Genomic DNA, 17,481 nt, shown 5'->3' on the forward strand with positions numbered 1-17,481 from the left:
GAGGAGGCCAAGGAAGCCGGGGCGCGTGCTGCAAAGGCCCTTGAAGAGGCCGCAGAGAAGGAGAGCCGTTCTTCTAAGGCTCTTGAAGAGGCGCATGCGGAGCGCATTCGTTTGGATAAGGTTGTTGCCAGCCTTCAGGTATGTTTCGTTACCTCTGTTGTATATTTCCTTTATTGTTTTGAAAATATTTATCGAGTGAACTGTTTGCTGTTTTTGTAACAGGCTGAGGTTCAGGCCCGGGAGGTCGCGGTTACAGACCTTACTGCCCGCGTCTCTGTTGCGGAGGAGCGGGCTGATGCCGCTGTTGAGGCCAAGGATGCCTTGGTGTCCTCTGTTAACCAGCTGGAGGCTGACCGTGAGTGGTTGCGGGCTCACGGTATCGCGCGTGTAAGTATCCCTTTTCTTTAGATTTGCTTGGACTAATATCCGAGACTTATGATCCTTGTGTTGCAGATTGTTGAGGCTATTATGAATGCCCCTGAGACCGCGGCTGGTTTGGATCTGGTTAAGGAACGTGCGCGCGATGCTGGCTTTAAAGCTGGTTATAACCGCTGCATTGGGCATATCAATGTGTTATCCGCAGGCGGTTATACTGATAAGCGATCCGGGTTCCGTGATGTGGACACCGAAGGTCGCCTGAACGCGGCCGTAGCCTCCTTTTATGATACGTCTCTCTCTTGTGTGGAGAAATTGGACGATTGCTTGGAGGCTGCGGATTATGTTGACCGCTTGCGGATGCTTTATCCGGATGCGGAAGAGGAAGAACCCGCTGGTGGTGCCGGAGGAGATGCGGGAACCAGCGGTACAAAATAGGGTTTAGGTTGGCTAGTGTGCCTCCTTTTTGTGTTCCCCTTGTATAGAATAGGAACTTTATGTAAATTCATTAAGCATCATGTGGGTGCTTGAATTTTTTGAATACAAAGTTTTTTGTTCAATTTGTGCAAGTGTTTTTAATTCTTGCATGTTTGAACGTATGTATGCGGAAACCCATTTGTGAATGGGGTCAAGTAGACTCCATACTTTTTGTCGTATGAGGACGCGTCAATTCTGTTATTTACCGCGTTAGGGTTTTAGAATTGTGTAAGCTTTGTAAAAGCTTATATGTCCGGAACTCTACCCATTTGTGAATGGGGTCGAGTGTACTCCATACCTTTGTCGTATGAGTCCGCGTCAATTCCATTGTTCGCCTTTTTGGGCTCAGGAATTGTGTAAGGTTTGTAAAAGCTTATATGTCCGGAACTCTACCCATTTGTGAATGGGGTTGAGTGTACTCCATACCTTTGTCGTATGAGTCCGCGTCAATTCCATTGTTTGCCTTTTTGGGCTCAGGAATTGTGTTAAGTGTTTAACAAAAACTTGTTTATCCGGCCGGATAAATATGCAAGTCTTTTTGCCTTTTGCTGGCCTATTACAATATTTGTGTGTGGTTACCACTTTGTATGGGTATCGCGAATGAAGATTTTGCCAATCTGTTTTTGGGATACCGCAAAGTGGAACACGCATTTGTAATAGTAATAACAAACAATATTGTATGAAATTGCTTATTTATTTATTTGCAAATGGCCTGCGGCCCGATAGGTTACATAGAGAAATGTAAGAACATGGCTTACATATAACAGCGTCGAAGCTGTTGTGCATTCCATGTGCGTGCGATAGGTTCGCCTTCTAGTGTTTGCAATTTGTACGCGCCTTTCCCTAAGACCTCTTTGATGAGGTAGGGTCCTTCCCACTTGGGGGCGAGTTTGCCTGGGCGCTCGGCATTAGATGCCTCATTGTCGCGTAGGACGTAGTCTCCTGGGTTGAAAGTACAAACGCGGACGCGCGCGTTGTAGTACTTTTCAAGTTTGGATTTATATTTGGCCTCGTTGATGGCAGCGTTTTCGCGCCTTTCTTCCAAGAGGTCCAAATCGATCCTGCGTTCCATGTTGTTGTCTAGTTTTTCAATAGCCAACATTCTAGGAGAGGGGAGACCTACTTCTGCGGGGATCACCGCTTCTGAACCGTAGACTAGGCTGAAGGGTGTTTCCCCATTGCTTGTTTTTGGGCTTGTACGGTGAGCCCATAAGATACTTGGGAGTTCATCGACCCAGCCACGCCTGGCCGTTCCCAACCGTGCCTTGATCCCTTCGACTAGGCTTTTATTGATACTCTCGACTTGGCCGTTCCCTTGCGGGTGTGCGACTGATGAGAATATGTGCTAAATATGTAGTTCTTTTAGCCATTTTTGAAATTCGTCGGCAGCGAAGTTGGTGCCGTTATCGGTGACAATGCACATTGGTAAACCGAAACGGCAGATGATGTGTTCCCAAATGAACTTTCTTGTTATTATAGCAGTGGTTGAGGCGAGCGGTTTTGCTTCCACCCATTTTGTGAAGTAATCAACCGCTACTATGATAAATTTAACCGCACCTGGAGCGTCAGGGAATGGTCCCACCACGTCAATTGCCCATTTCTGAAAGGGCCATGCAGTTGTGACGGGGACTAAGTTGTTCTTTGGCCGCAAGGTTTTTGGAGCATGACGTTGGCAATCAATACACTTGCGCAACTCTTTGACGGCGTCCAGGTGCATGCCGGGCCAGTAATACCCGACATTCATGATTTTGGCCACTACCATGCGTGGTCCAGCATGTATGCCACATATGCCCTCGTGTATCTCTCGGATGAGGTATGTGGCATCCTGGGGGTTGACGCATCGTAGTAGTGGCCCGAGGTATGATTTGCGGTACAAGATACCGTCTCCCATTTGATAATGGCACGCTTTGTATTGGAGCTTGCGTGCCTCTGATTTGCTTTCGGGAGTCACACCGGATTGTAGATATGCGATAATAGGTGTCATCCATGATGTTGAACCGTATTGAATGACGTTGACTTGGCGCAGGGGTACTGAAGGATTTTGCAGGATTTCGATGCGTATCTCCTTTGCCAAGTGTTGGAAGCTGGTAGATGCAAGTTTTGATAGTGCATCTGCGGACTTGTTTTCGCTTCAATTAATATGGCGAATATTGAACAAAGTGAATTTGGATTTTAGTTGCAGGGCTTGCTCGAGGTAGAGGATCATGATATCCCCTTTTGCGGCAGAGTCGCCGCGTACTTGGCCTGCAACTAACAAAGAGTCGACGTGTGCTTCCAGATGTTGCACGCCGATTTTGACTGCTAAACGTAGTCCCGCTAACAGGGCTTCATATTCTGCCTCGTTGTTTGTGCTTTTGAATTCGAGGCGGATTGCGTATGTAAGCTCTTGGCCGTCAGGGCTGACGAGTCGCAGACCTGCACCCGCACCTTCGTCGTTGGAGGCACCATCTGTGAATAGTGCCCATGTCTCTGAGGAGGGTGGCGTTGGTGCAGGAGTTTGTGCTTCTTCGCATTCTTGGATGCGATTCACCGGTACTTCGGCGGCGAAATCAGCTAAGATCTGGCCTTTAATCGCGGGGCGCGGTTTATAGTGTATCGTGTGCGCGCCCAGCTCGATTGCCCATTTTGCTAATCTCCCAGAGATGTCGGGTTTGGATAGGATCGGGCCGATCCTGTAATTGGTTAGCACTGTGATGACGTGGTTTACGAAGTAGCGTCGCAACCGTCTTGAAGCGTGCACTAATGCTAGCACCAATTTCTCCATTATTGAGTATCTCGTCTCTGGGTCGTTGAGCATCTTGCTGATGTAATAGATGGGTGTTTGAACCCCCTTTCGCTCCACTATTAATACCGCACCCACCGCGTTATCCGCGGCGGATAGGTATAATATGAGTGGCTCATCTTTGCGTGGTGCGGTTAGAATTGGGAGTTGTATCAAACACTCCTTCATTTCCCGGAAGGCCTGTTCCGCCTCTGCGGTCCACTGGAATTGTTCTTTCTTTGAACAGCTCCGCAGGGTCTTGATGAACGGATAAGACTTAGCTGCAAGGTTGGCTAAGAATCTGTTGAGTGCCGCTAGCCTGCCGGCTAGCCGTTGCATATCCTTCATCGATGAAGGCGATGGCATGCGCTCGATCGCCTGGACTTTCTCCGGGTTTACCTTGAATCCATCTTTAGTCACGATGAACCCAAGGAATTTGCCTTCTTCCATTCCAAACGAGCATTTCCCTGGATTGAGCTTTATGTTAACGCTGCGCAGAGTTTGGAATGTTCTTTCAATATCTGTGAGCATGGTATCCTCTTCCATGCTCATGACGACCAGGTCGTCCATGTAGATTTCGACACTTTTGCTTATTTGGCCGCGGAAAGTGTCGTTCATCAACTTTTGGTAGGTTGAGCCCGCGTTGCGCAACCCAAACGGCATTTTTGTGTAGCAGTAATTTCCGGTGGGAGTCCGGAATGCCGTTTTGTCTTCATCCTCGATTGCCATTTGTACTTGATGGTACCCTTTGTAGCAATCGAGGAAACAATTCCACCTGAATGGTGCGAGATTATCGACTTTTTCGTCGATTTCTGGAAGCGCGTAACAGTCCTTGGGGCAGGCTTTGTTAAGGTCTTTGTAATCGACGCACATGCGCCAGCCCCCGGACGGTTTTTCTACCACGACTGGGTTGGATAACCACGTCTGGTATTTGACTTCCCGCAGGATGCCTGCGGAGAGCAGTTCTTCGATCTGCTCTTGCATCGCCTGATTTTTAGCTGACCCAAGGTGGCGTTGGCCTTGGATCACTGGCTTAATACCTGGCAAGGTATTCAGGTGATGTTGCGCAATATCACGTGGGACCCCGGTCATATCTGCGGGTGTCCACGCGAAGATGTCCTGGTTCCTGAAGAGAAGCTGCTTTAGTTGCGCTTTTGTGGTCGGGGATAAGGCGTGACCCAATGTGACCTTTTGTTCTGGGTATCTCGCGTTGAGAACCCATTTTTCTGGTTGGTCGTTGGGAGTGGGCCTTGCGACCTTGGTCGGACGTACTTCGTCCGACATGATGACGTCCCTGCGGGCATAGATTATCGCGACCCCCGATTCGGTTGGGAAACCAACCGCAGAGTGGGGGACCGACGTAATCATATTGAAATCTCCTTGGGATTCTCTCCCGAGGAGTACGTCATATCTGGAGGTGTGAGGTAAAACCATGAAGTTTACCTCTTCTGTCCTTGTGCGGTTTCCGCTGGAAAGACGCACAGGGAAAGTAATCTGGCCTAGGGGAAAGACAGTTTCCCCTGCGAACCCGGTTAACGGGTAATCTACTGCTTGCAATCGATCTTTGTCCTCCTGGTCGAACTGGTTGAAGCATTGTTCGTAGATTATATCAGATGTACTGCCCGGGTCGATGAATAGACGCTCGGTGCAGTAGTGTGCCAGTTGGCCTGAAATGACGACGGCGCGCCTATCGCGCGGTCCGCCTCGGACTTTTGGAAAGACGACTTGCTCGTCTTTCCAGTCACATTCCGGCCTTCTTGCCGCTTTGCGCGGCCTGCCCTTGCCTCCGTGGATCATGTGGGTGGAAGCCACGTGCATGGTTCTCTTCCCGGAGGAGGTACCTTCGCCATGAGGGGTAATGCGCTTGGTGGGTTTTTGCCCACCTGGCAGAAGGTGTTGCAGTTTCCCCTCCTTTAAGGCGCGCTCAATCTCCAGCCGGAGACTGATGCAGCTGTTGGTGGTGTGGCCCGAGTCCTTGTGGTACTCACAGTAGAGTGTGAGGTCCTGATTTTTCTTGGACTTCATTGGTTGGGCCGGTCGCAAGAACTGTGGGTCCGCAAGGAGGACCTCACTTGGCGACATGGTGATCTCGGTCCAGTTGCGGTCCCGAGAATCTTTTTTCGACGCCCGACTGTCTCGGGCGGGGTTGTAGTTCTTTGGGTCGAACGTGTTGGTTCGCGGGAAGTACGGTTTGGAAATATCGCGATTTCCAACGTCCCGGTTGCGTTTATTGTTACGCTTGGACCCTTGGTGGGATGTTTCGGCTTGGGGCTTTGCCTTTGTCACATGCGGTTCAAGTGACCGCTGTGTCTGGGCGTATGTCTTGACTGCGGTCATGACATCTTCCCATTTTTTGGGCAAGCCCTCCTTGCCAGAGATGGTCATGATCATCTCTCTGTCTTTGACGGCCCGGATGAAATGGTTTCGTGCCATCTGGTCTGCCACGTCACCTATCTCCAGGCACTCCTTATTGTATCGGACGACGAATGCTTCGAGCGATTCGTCGTCTCTTCGCCAGATGTTCATGACGTCCAACGAATCACGTTCGTGGCGTCGCTGCTGGCTAAAATGGGCGAGGAACTTGGTACGCAAGTCCTCGAATGAATCCAGTGATCCCACTGGCAAAGAATCGAACCATGCCCTTGCCAGGCCCGTAAGGGTCTGGGGGAAAAAATTACACCAAGTGGGTTCATCCCACTTGCCGTTGATGCCCGCGCCCATGAAGATGTTCATGTGGTCGTCCGGGTCGGTCGAACCACTGTATTTCCCAACGTTGAATGGGAACTTTGTCGTGGTGACATGGGCGTTGGCAATCCGCGTGCCGAACTTGGAATTTTCGGCCGCTGCCTTTGGCCTGTATGGCTCGTTCGCAGGGCGCTTTGCCGCCCTAAGGTATGTGTTGCGGGGGTGACTGGGAGGAACATAGTTGCGTCCTCCCGGTCTTCTGCTGGTGTCATGCGAATCACCGCGGTAGCTATGGTCGTCAGGGTCGGTATGACCGTACCCTTCGGTGTATGGTTGCGGGCCCAATCGGCTCTGAATGCCTGGGCCGCGTCGGGAGGCTGATCGCCTCCTGTCCTCGCCATGGGGGCCAAGGCGGGTATGTACCGGTCCTCTGGTGTGGGACCCGTATGAGGAATCGTCCTCGTTGAGGGTGTGGACCGAACAGTAAGACGATCCCCGTTCTTCACGTCGGCTTCTTGAAGCCGGGCGTGAATGTATCCTGCCGTCGTATTGTAAAATACGCTCAACAGGGGTGTGTGGTGCTGGGGGAAGCCCAGCTCGTATATTCGCTTCAGTACAAACGCGGTTATATGCTGCGGTCAGCGTGGCTGCCTGCTGCTCGTACCAGGTATGAACGGTCATGCCTGGTGGGATCACAGATGGGAATTGTGATAAGTCATGTCCAAACATAAAGGAGGGACTCCTTTGTGTGGACGTGCCGATGTGTCCGGGTTGTGAGGTCGAGGCATTGACCTCTACCGGAGGTGGGATTGGGGGATTTTGGTTATCCGCAATGTTGTTTTGGTGATCAGTCATGATCGTGAGAGAGGGAAAGGATGGTTTAGAAAATGCTAAGAGTAGCGGTGGGCGCCAATGATGAAACAATGGTTAACCGGGCAGGGTTAACACACTGGTCTCGTCAAGAAGGGTTAATCCCTTCCTCTCGAGGATCGCTGGCTGGATCACCGGTGGTTGATCTCCTACACAAAGAAACAAGCCGTGACTCGTAACAAGGAGGATGGGGTGGGGGGTGCTCCTTGTTACCACTCTCCGGCGTGAGAATCAGTAGTTTGCTTGGGAAGCAAAGTAAGATAGTAGTAGTAGTGAGAGAGTTGTGAAGAGATACCTCAAACCTGGTTTGGGGTTGGTATTTATAGCCGAGGAGTGAAGGAGGATGATGATGGATGGACTGACGACGTGCTGCACCTTTGCAGGTGTGTCAGGCTTGTCGGTTATGGAGGTTACGCCACGCCAGTCCATTGCTTACGTAGCCCTGACAGGTAACTGCCATTGGTGCCACTTGCACTATGGTGTCAGTCCCACTTGTGATCAAGGAATACGCGAGATGCGGTGCTAGCCGCATCGTCGTCTTGCCTGCATCCCTTGTCGTGACGAAAATGCCCGTATGGTGCGGTGTCAGCCGCACCGTTACGTTCATCTTCTTCTATGCCTAAGGTAAGGCTTTCTTGTATTGATAGAAGTGTTCACTGGATGCGGTGCGATGCCGCATCGCTGTGAATACTTCCGTTTTCATACACCAGATGTGATGCTATGTCGCATCACTCTACCGTTCTCATGTTCCATGTAAGTCCTCCTTCGTTACTAGATAGATTGGATTCAACCCTTGTGCCGACGCGTTCCCGCATGGGCACAAGTAGGTTGTTAGCTAGTGGGGGTTTTGATAAGGGTAATGGTCACTCGCGGTCAATGCTGACGCGAGATCTGGGACCATACCCCTTCAAAAGCGTTGGTTTATAGGGAACGTACCAGTAACAACATTGGGATCCTGGCGCGCTTCCCTCGCTTCGATATTAAAGACTCTTCCCCGTGCTTGGTTCAATTCCGGGCAGTTTCTCTTAAAATGCTCAATGTCACCACAGTTAAAACAGCCAAGTTTCTGCCCATTACCACATACATTCCCAGCTTGATTGTTGTTTTAATTTCGGTTCACAGTACCCGCTTGATTCGCGTTGTTGCCTCGGTTTCCATTTCCTCCGTTATTTCCTTGTGCACGATTTCCATTACCGCCACGGTTATTGTTCCGATTACCAAAACCTCCTTGGCCTCCCCGGCCAGCATTAGCCCAGCAGTTATCCTTCAAATGTCCAACTTTTCCACAAGCTTCGGATACTTTTGGCCCACAACGGCCAGAATGGTGACGCTGGCAGGTGTTATACTTAGGGTGTGTACCCATATAACCCTCCCCTTTCTTTCCAGCACCGGTTTCAGCTTGGACCGGTGTGCTTGATTCTCCTTTCTTGTCAACACCGCTTGTTCCTTGTTTGAAGTTCGAGAACTTCCTTTTGTTCTCGCCAGATGACTCTACGTGAGTCTCTTTCTTTTTCTGCTCAACATTCGAACACTTGTTTAAGCGGACGACTTCCTCAGTAAGAGCCACGCTCAGATCGATGGCTTCTGTGATTGTCGCAGGCTTGGATGTAGTGACCATACTCATGATCTGAGGAGCTAAACCCCAAATGAAGCGCTCGATGCGTTTGAATTCTGGTGTAACCATGTAAGGTACCACATGAGACAGGTCGTGAAACCTTTGAACATACTCCGCGATTTTGGGTCCTTCCATCTTCAGATGCCAAAACTCAGTCTCCAACTTTTGAATTTCAGCGCGTGAACAATACTTCCTTCGCATGAGCTCTTTCAGCTCATTCCATGTCATCGCGTAAGCTGCGGCTTCACCAAGAGTTTGTACTTGTAAATTCCACCAGGACAGGGCTCCGTCCAGGAATAGCTCGGAAATGTAAGTCACTTGTTGGTCTGGAGCGCACTTGCTCATTCGAAGTACAGACTCAGTCTTTTCAGCCCATCTTACAAAAGCAACAGCACCTCCGGTGCCGTAAACTTTACAGGCTTGCAGTCTAGGAACTGCTTGTAGGTGCACCCTGCACATACGTTAGAATATACAAATGGTATTAGCGAACGTGCTAAAAATGTCCAAATGTATTGTAGTATGTCTCAACGACTTAACATTACCATGAGGCGGATTGTTATTGCCGTTGTTGTTTGAATTACTTCCACTGGTTCCTCCTTGTGAGGCTGCATACTGCGCAATGGCGGAAGCGGTGATTCCTTGAAGTTCTGCCTCGTTAGCAGGCATACGCGTCTGGCGTCTTGGAGGCATCTTCTAAAAAGATGTTTCACGTTGGTCAGGTCATAATAAGTAAAGGGTACGTACATAGCAAATATATCAACACATAACATCTCATGTTATAAACAAATCAAACACATAACATCTCATGTTATAGAACATAAACAATAAATCAAACATCACATATGATGAGAATACTGCGATTGCACTGTCATAAATCGAGACCACAATGTAAGGTTTACAAGTACACAACTGTATCATCATACAATATCCAAAACTAAGGGCCACATCCCCCTAGTCCAAAATATCTAACCAGTGTCAACAACATCCAATATACAAAACAACAAAAGTCATAATCAAAATACAGTCTCCCAAAAGCTGTGCAATCACGGTCCTCTCATCAACAGTCTACCTGTGTCGTACAAAATGGCCTAAGCTGATGGCGGTGGAGGAGGGGGAAAATGAGAAAAGAGCAAACGTCGCATGTGAAGCCAATCCTCCTCCATAGCTCGATGAGAGCGCAACAAGTAAGCTATATGCTGCTCAGGAGTCCAAAAGCGAGCAGCAGAATCGGGTGAAAGTGGACGTGGAGGATGAGATACTGCAGGTGGAGTCTGGCACTGGCACGGGAGTCGCTGAGCTCTCTCGAGCTCCTGCACGCGACGGGTCAGCGCCTCCTGCTGTATCATGAAAGACCTGAGAATATCCTCTGTAGAATACCCCATGTGGTAAGGATGATAAGGATCAGATGGTGGCATAATGGGGGGCGTAGTCCAGAGGAACGGCTCACTAGATGGAGCGAAGGATGGTACAGCAGATGGGGTAACAGGGGAGACAAAAGTAGGATGAGAGATCCGGGGTACAAACTGATCTCCTCCTGACATGAAAGGTACATGACTAAATGGCTAACGACATGAACCCTCCCCAGGACGTGGTGGAGGTATGTCCTGAAGAAATGTGACAGGTAAGTCGGTGCGGTGGACATCTGTAGTAGGTGTGGGAATCAAAGGAACATCAACAGGAAATGAGACAGGGGCTACAACAGGGGCTACAGGTGGTGTAACAGGTACCACGAAAGGTGGGAAATCATCATCATCGTCTATCCACCCATTGTGGGTGTGAGCGTATCGGATCTATATGGGTCGCGAAGGGCGCACAGTCGAACATCACTGGCATAGGATCAGGATGTGATGCGACAACAGGATCAGCAGGAATGTTAGCAACATGAGGAGCATCAACATGAGCATCAATAGCAACATGATCATCCACCAACTGTGGAACAACAACAGGATGATCATCAACAGGTAAATCATCAACCAAAGGAGCAACAACAGGTGCATCGGCATGCTCAGGGTCATGCTCAAACGCGGGGTCAGGAGCAACAACTGGCTCAGGGGCCACAGCAGGCTCCGGATCATCAAACTCCATGTCAAAGTTAGCTGGATCAACAAACAAGGGATCAACAGGGGCTACAGGATCCTCCATGGGCTGATCTAAATGAATAAACTCAATGTCATGATCGGGATCAAAGCCAGGTGGGAAAACAGGATCCGAATCATCATCAATATCATGATCATACTCAAAACTAGGTGCAGGTGCAGCGGACGACGCCATATCAGGGTCTGTGTCATGCGAATGGTGCTGCACTCCCTGCACGTGCGAAAGTGCAGATGCCACAGACTCAAATGAGTCTGGGACAGGTGAATGAACGGGTGCCTCCTCTGCAGGAGCATCAGCAAGAAGTAGAATATCACCAGCAGCAATATGGGCCTCGCCCTCAAAGTCATCCTCGAGTGGGTCCTCATCAAACAAGTCGACGTCGTCGTTAGCGACTACGTCGAGGGGCATCCCAACAATGGGATAAGCTGCAAGAGGTACAGGAGCAGGGATCACCGCGAGTGGCAGATCCCCGGCAAGATGGCCATCAGCGGGCTCTACTACGACATCGGGCAGCGCAAAGGGCTGGAAGTCGTCATCGTCCGTGCTGGTAGTATCTGAAGTATACACCTCGTGCTCTGATGAAACTATGTCGTCTGATACTATGACCATGGGGTCCGTAGTGTCTGACTCTCCAGTACCGGATGGAGGCATGATGTCTGTAACACAAACACACATATGCACAAATAATCAATCACATAGTCAAATAAACATGTTAGTCACCAATAAATAAGCAAGTATTTCTTCCTAGTCCCACTAGTCTAACCTCCCAGCCTCTCAGACTGAATCTCCTAGTCTCTCAGATTAACCTCCCAGCCTCTCAGACTGATCCTCCTAGTCCCACTAGATTAATCTCCCAGCCTCCTAGACTGACTCCCTAGTCCCACTGGACTAATCTCCCAGCCTCCCAGACCCTAGTCCCACTAGACCACTCCCTCAGCCTCCCAGACTGAGCCTCCTAGTCCCACTGGACCACTCCCTCAGCCTCTCAGACTGAGCCATAACTAACGAATAAAATGTGCTCAACTTTTGTTTGTAAAAATAATATTTTGTTCTCAGGATCTGGACTTAGTGGATGCAATGTAAAAATGTTTTCGTGAGAGCCCTAGTGATCATAGTCTAGACTCGAGATGGAATCCTAGTTCGCTATGATCAAAGCTCTGATACCAAGCTGTCACACCCTGGCTTTGTGGAAGTGTGGGTTAATTTGGTGTGACTTCTTAATACCATAACTTAATCACAACAAAGCTATATGAAAATAAAACCATGCAGATCATCCATTGATTTAAGTTTTAAAATAAAAGTACCACAACATTGTTTTAAAGCGTTGACATATGCAACGGAAATTACAACCTAATAATATAAAAACATTGTTCAGAAGACATAACCACAAACATAAAACAGACGTAGTTTAAGAACTGTGACTCGTCCAGGTAAAAGCCACAACCCCTAAACTTGGATGACCTCATAACTCTTACGCAGCGTGAAAACATAGCATACCGTGCCAGATCCTTAGTTCCCTGAAATACATGTAAGTTGGAAAATCAACAAAAATGTTGAGCGAGTTCATGTGTAGTGAGTATGTAAAACCTTTGAAAGTATAAAATTCCTGGTATGTAGCAAATAAGGAAATAAAGAGATCACCAATGGTTTGCAAGGCCATTGATATGTGTGAAGTGCAGTAGGAAGACTCAAACCTAGCAGATTTTTGCGTCGGGTACCAAGTCACCCCGAGGTCCGTACTGTTGGGCCTGGGGCTGGGCTCGCTACACCCAGATAGATCTACCGCTAAAGACCCTCGGTCCTACCATGAGGATTAATGGCCTCCAGTTCCCGCCTACCCACTCACATGATCTAAGTAGTAACCCTCCTTACGCTAACCATACCATGTAAAAGTATTCGTAATCATAGTAACATGTATTTCACCCCCGCAGTTTAAAAAAAAACTGAAAACAGTTAAGAGAAAAAGGGGACATGAACTCACAAAAGTGCGTCTCAAAACAGTAATCTCCCAGTCAACCTGCTGCGTAACGACATACACGTACTAACTTCTATTAGACGGACGGCCGTGCTTTGGTTTAAGGTTTAAGTTTTTGGGAAATAGTTACGCAACTATTTCGTATTTGCACTTCGTAATTATGTATTACTTATATTCCTTCCCAAGGATGGGGGTTTTAATACATGCGCGTTTTGTAATTCCAAAATATATTATTAAGTCTCACTTAATAAAATATATTTTAATTTATTTGTCTAAAATGTTCTATCTTCAAAATATACATATTTTTCCCAAAAATATTATATTTTACTTCTTATAATTTCCAAAAAAATACCTTTATCAAAATACACACTTACGAGTATTTTTCCGAAAATACATAAGTTACATTTTTAGAGTTTGTGTGGTAATAATAATACCGGTGTAACTTAAATATTTATTGTGAGAGCGTTAGTATTACTTTGGAGTCGTTACTGTTCAGTGTATTCCAGTAATATTATTTTTACCCTAAAAATAATATTTATGTAGTTGACAAAATAATCATAAAATCCACACAAGTGTTACTATGAAAATATATATTCTAAATATATATTTAGCAAGTTCTATTTATGAAAATTCCACCTCCGACACTTAGAAGTTTTGTAATAAAAATCATGGCGAATTTTTATTTGGAAAATAAGTTAAAAATACATTCACAACACTTGTTACAAAAATATTTCCAAGTGTTATATTTCTAGAAAAATTTCGCCAGAGTTTCCTCTGTAACTGGAGGTGGCCACGTTTTCTAGCATATCATTTTCCTTTCAAAATTCAATCAACAATTTTTCCAACATCAACAAACAATATTCAAACACTAAACTAGTCAAAACAAGTATAAATCGCAAACACATGAACTTGTAAGTTGTGTAAAAATACGTAGTAACTTTCCAACACTTTTAGTGGATCTTTATATCTTTAAAAATAAAATCAGTTTCTCGGAAATCTTATTTTTAAAAGAGTTAATAGCCAAAATGGTACCTGAGGTTTACTCATTTTTGCCACTTTAGTCCAAAATCCAAAACTTTTAAATCTGGGTCCCTGAGGTTTGCATTTTGTTGCCATTTTAGTCCAAAAACGAAATCAGGTCAGATTTTCAAAAAAAGAACCTGCTATTTTGTCCTTATGCTTAGGGGTATTTTAGTCATTCTTGCTTTATTATAAAGTAATATTGATTAAAAATAATTAAACCTAAAAATCTGCTTCTCTCTCTAACACCACTCTGCACACTCTCTCTCTCTCTCTCTAACACCCCTCTGCCTCTCTCTCTTCTCTCTCACTTGTTTACCAAATCCCCCATTTCTCTCTCATTTTCTTTGAATCTTTATGAAGAAAAAATCAAAGAAAATCCAAAACAGCTAAGCAAATTCCAAGCTAATGATGGAGAATAAACCCCAAATGATCGCTTGTTATTCGTTTTCCCGAGCATCACATGGTTTTGAAAGAAAATCTATAGCTTATCGAATAACATCCATGAAGATCCCTTATCTCTACTTTCTTCCAGTAACGGATTATCAAAAGCATATCCACAGTCTATCGAATTACAGATCTGGGTTTTGAGTCCTTATGAGATATGAGTTTTGATAGTTGCTGGACAATGAAATGAATCAAGTATTTGAAAGCTTACTTGGACAGTAAGGTAATATTAGCTCAAAAACTCTAATTTCCCCCTAATTTTACAATGAAGACCTAAATTGATGTTGATTGCTGGTTTTAACAAACGCAGACAGTGATGGTTTGCAAATCAGAGATTTGCGATTTCTTTATATGATATATGGTTATTATTTGAGATTTGGTGATCCTCTTTTACCGTTTATTTTATTTCGATATTTCTGGTTATTTTGGAGTAGCATGCGTTCATTCAAATTTGGGCTTCCTTGTTTGTTTGGGGCTTTTCTAGTTTTTGTATATGAGTATGCCTTCCAACTGTTTGATAAAATGCTTCTAAGGCAACGTGATTCATTAGCTTTTCTTCACTTGAAATTATGTTTAGAACCAAAATTTAATTTTTCACTTTCACACATTTTGTGTTGAGGATGGAGCTCAGACGTGCTTTCCAAACGATGTATGAATTTGATGTGTTTTCGTGTAGTTGATGATCATGTAAAATCCAATATTTTCCCCCAGTTTTATAATTCATTTTGGGACCAAAAAAACATTGAGTTGCCCCTGCATACAGTGCTTGCCAAACGATGTATGAATCTGGTGGTGGTAGTTTAGAGAAGAGAGAGAGAGAGAAGAGAGAGAGGCAGAGGGGTGTTAGAGAGAGAGAGAGAGAGAGAGAGAGAGAGAGTGCAGAGGGGTGTTAGACAGAGAAGCAGATTTTTAGGTTTAATTATTTTTAATCAATATTACTTTATAATAAAGCCAAAATGACTAAAATACCCCTAAGCATAAGGACAAAATAACAGGTTCTTTTTTGAAAATCTGACCTGATTTCGTTTTTGGACTAAAATGGCAACAAAATGCAAACCTCAGGGACCCAGATTTAAAAAATTTGGATTTTGGACTAAAGTGGCAAAAGTGAGTAAACCTCAGGGACCATTTTGGCTATTAACTCTTTTTAAAACAAATGCAAGTTTACAACTTCTAGTCCAAGGATTACGAAAATATTTCTTTGTTAAAACCTTTTGTCACACAAGTGTTTACACACTTGGTTGTTCACAAAAATGCCTTTGTTTCAAGAAAGATCCGGCTTTTAAACGAGTTTGCATCTAACACTTGGTTCTTCGAAAATACCACTTGTAGATCTTTAGATCTACTAGTTTAGAACTCCATTTTACAAGAAAAACTATTTTTACACAAGTTCATGTTTATGTATGAAAGGGTTCGTCATCTAGTAACTTTCCTACTTAACATAATGCTAGTTCATGTTCCATGAACATGATCTAGCGTGGTTAGATGACGATCCGTTCCACGACTAGCAACCAACAACATAAAATAACCATAACAAAACAAGATTCATGAGTTTTACACCATTAGTTTCTTTTTATCCATCAAGTTCATCATTCTAACAAGACTTTAAGCTTTGATCTTTAGTGTTCATGATTTTTACCCGTTAAATCTCTTATTAACCACTTTAGACAAGATCAAGAGGGTGTTTAGAATCACTTACAACTAGCTCAAGGCTAGGGAAGAATCAAGGCGAAAACTAGGTGGATAATAGCGTTGTAGAGAGGTCCTTGTGATTCCGTAAGCACCGGGTCTCCTTATGTGAACTCTAGCACCTTGATATGTATGTGGAATTGCAAGATTGAAGTTGGAAAGTGATGATGAATGTGTGTGAGGGTTCGGCCGATCCAAAGAGAGGGAGAGGAGAGAGTGAAGTTTTGTTAAGTGTTGACACAAATGAGATGGTGATCCCTTGAGCATTCTTATAGTCCATGTAGAGCTAATAACCATTAGGTATCATGTATGGAAGATATTAGACAATCCACAAATAAAATATTCAAAAGGGTGTGTCCCCTACATGGGACCGAATCGGTCAGGGGGGGGGGGTAATTGGTTGGATTTGAACTAGATGGTTAGTGTCTAGTTATGTTAAGTTAGGAATTAATATAGGTTATTTGTGTGTTATGAAATATAACGGGTGTTAGGGTATTCGGGGACCCTAACTGGCATAGAAAAGGAAAAACAATGTCATTGTCATTATTTTTATGTTCCGGGTGAAGTCCGGTTGTTCGGTTGGATACTGATCCGTTAAAGTGCTTAATAAGCATTTAAAGTGTCTTTGATGTTATTTTTAGTGACACAATGAATTCCCGACACTTTAGAAAGTGTCTAGTATTATTTTTCCATGTTTTTTGCACTTTACTAGTCATATTAAATGCTGAATTTTGTGTTTAAAACATGCTTTAGGCACATCCGGTCACTATAACTAATGCCTAGTGACGCAGTTCTACAATCCTCATTTCCCTACACTCCCTACTAGTGTAGTGATCTATTCCTGGCTCATATTGGCCTTAGAGACAGTGTCTGTCTGATGCTGGCTATGTCAGCATGTTTACTGGGTTATCCGTTTATTGTGCTACTGTGCTTTTGTGCATCAAGTTTGTCACTATGGTTCGGTGTAAATAAATGGAGTGACAGTTAATAAAGTATGATGTAAGTACATGTATGTATCAGAAATCACGTAGCAGTTTAACCACAACTGTAAGCAAGCACACTAATTAAGCATTAATTAAATATCAATTAATTCGTACGGATACCTGATTTGGTGAGTGTTGTCACAATTCGCACCCTTGCAGGCATGCTTCGTTCGTGTGTTATAGATTTCGGTGGTAATTGGGATTCCCTTTTACCTTTAGCCGAATTCTCGTACAATAACAGTTATCACTCTAGCATTCAAATGGCACCATTTGATGATTCCCAGGTAGATGGAGTTTTAGCTGAGGATGTCATTGTTGTTCCACTCGTTGAGATTCCTAATATTGAGGTTTCCTCTGATCATTCTGTTCCAGATTCCTTCGAGTCTGTGTCATCCACCGCCTTGCATGCAGTGAGACTGCGACGTTACGCCCCTGATACTGATGACAATACAGCCATGTCGGCTGCACCGATCCCCCACATGACGAT

This window comes from Helianthus annuus, chromosome 4 (assembly GCF_002127325.2).
Source record: "Helianthus annuus cultivar XRQ/B chromosome 4, HanXRQr2.0-SUNRISE, whole genome shotgun sequence".
NCBI classification, from domain to species: Eukaryota; Viridiplantae; Streptophyta; class Magnoliopsida; order Asterales; family Asteraceae; genus Helianthus; species Helianthus annuus.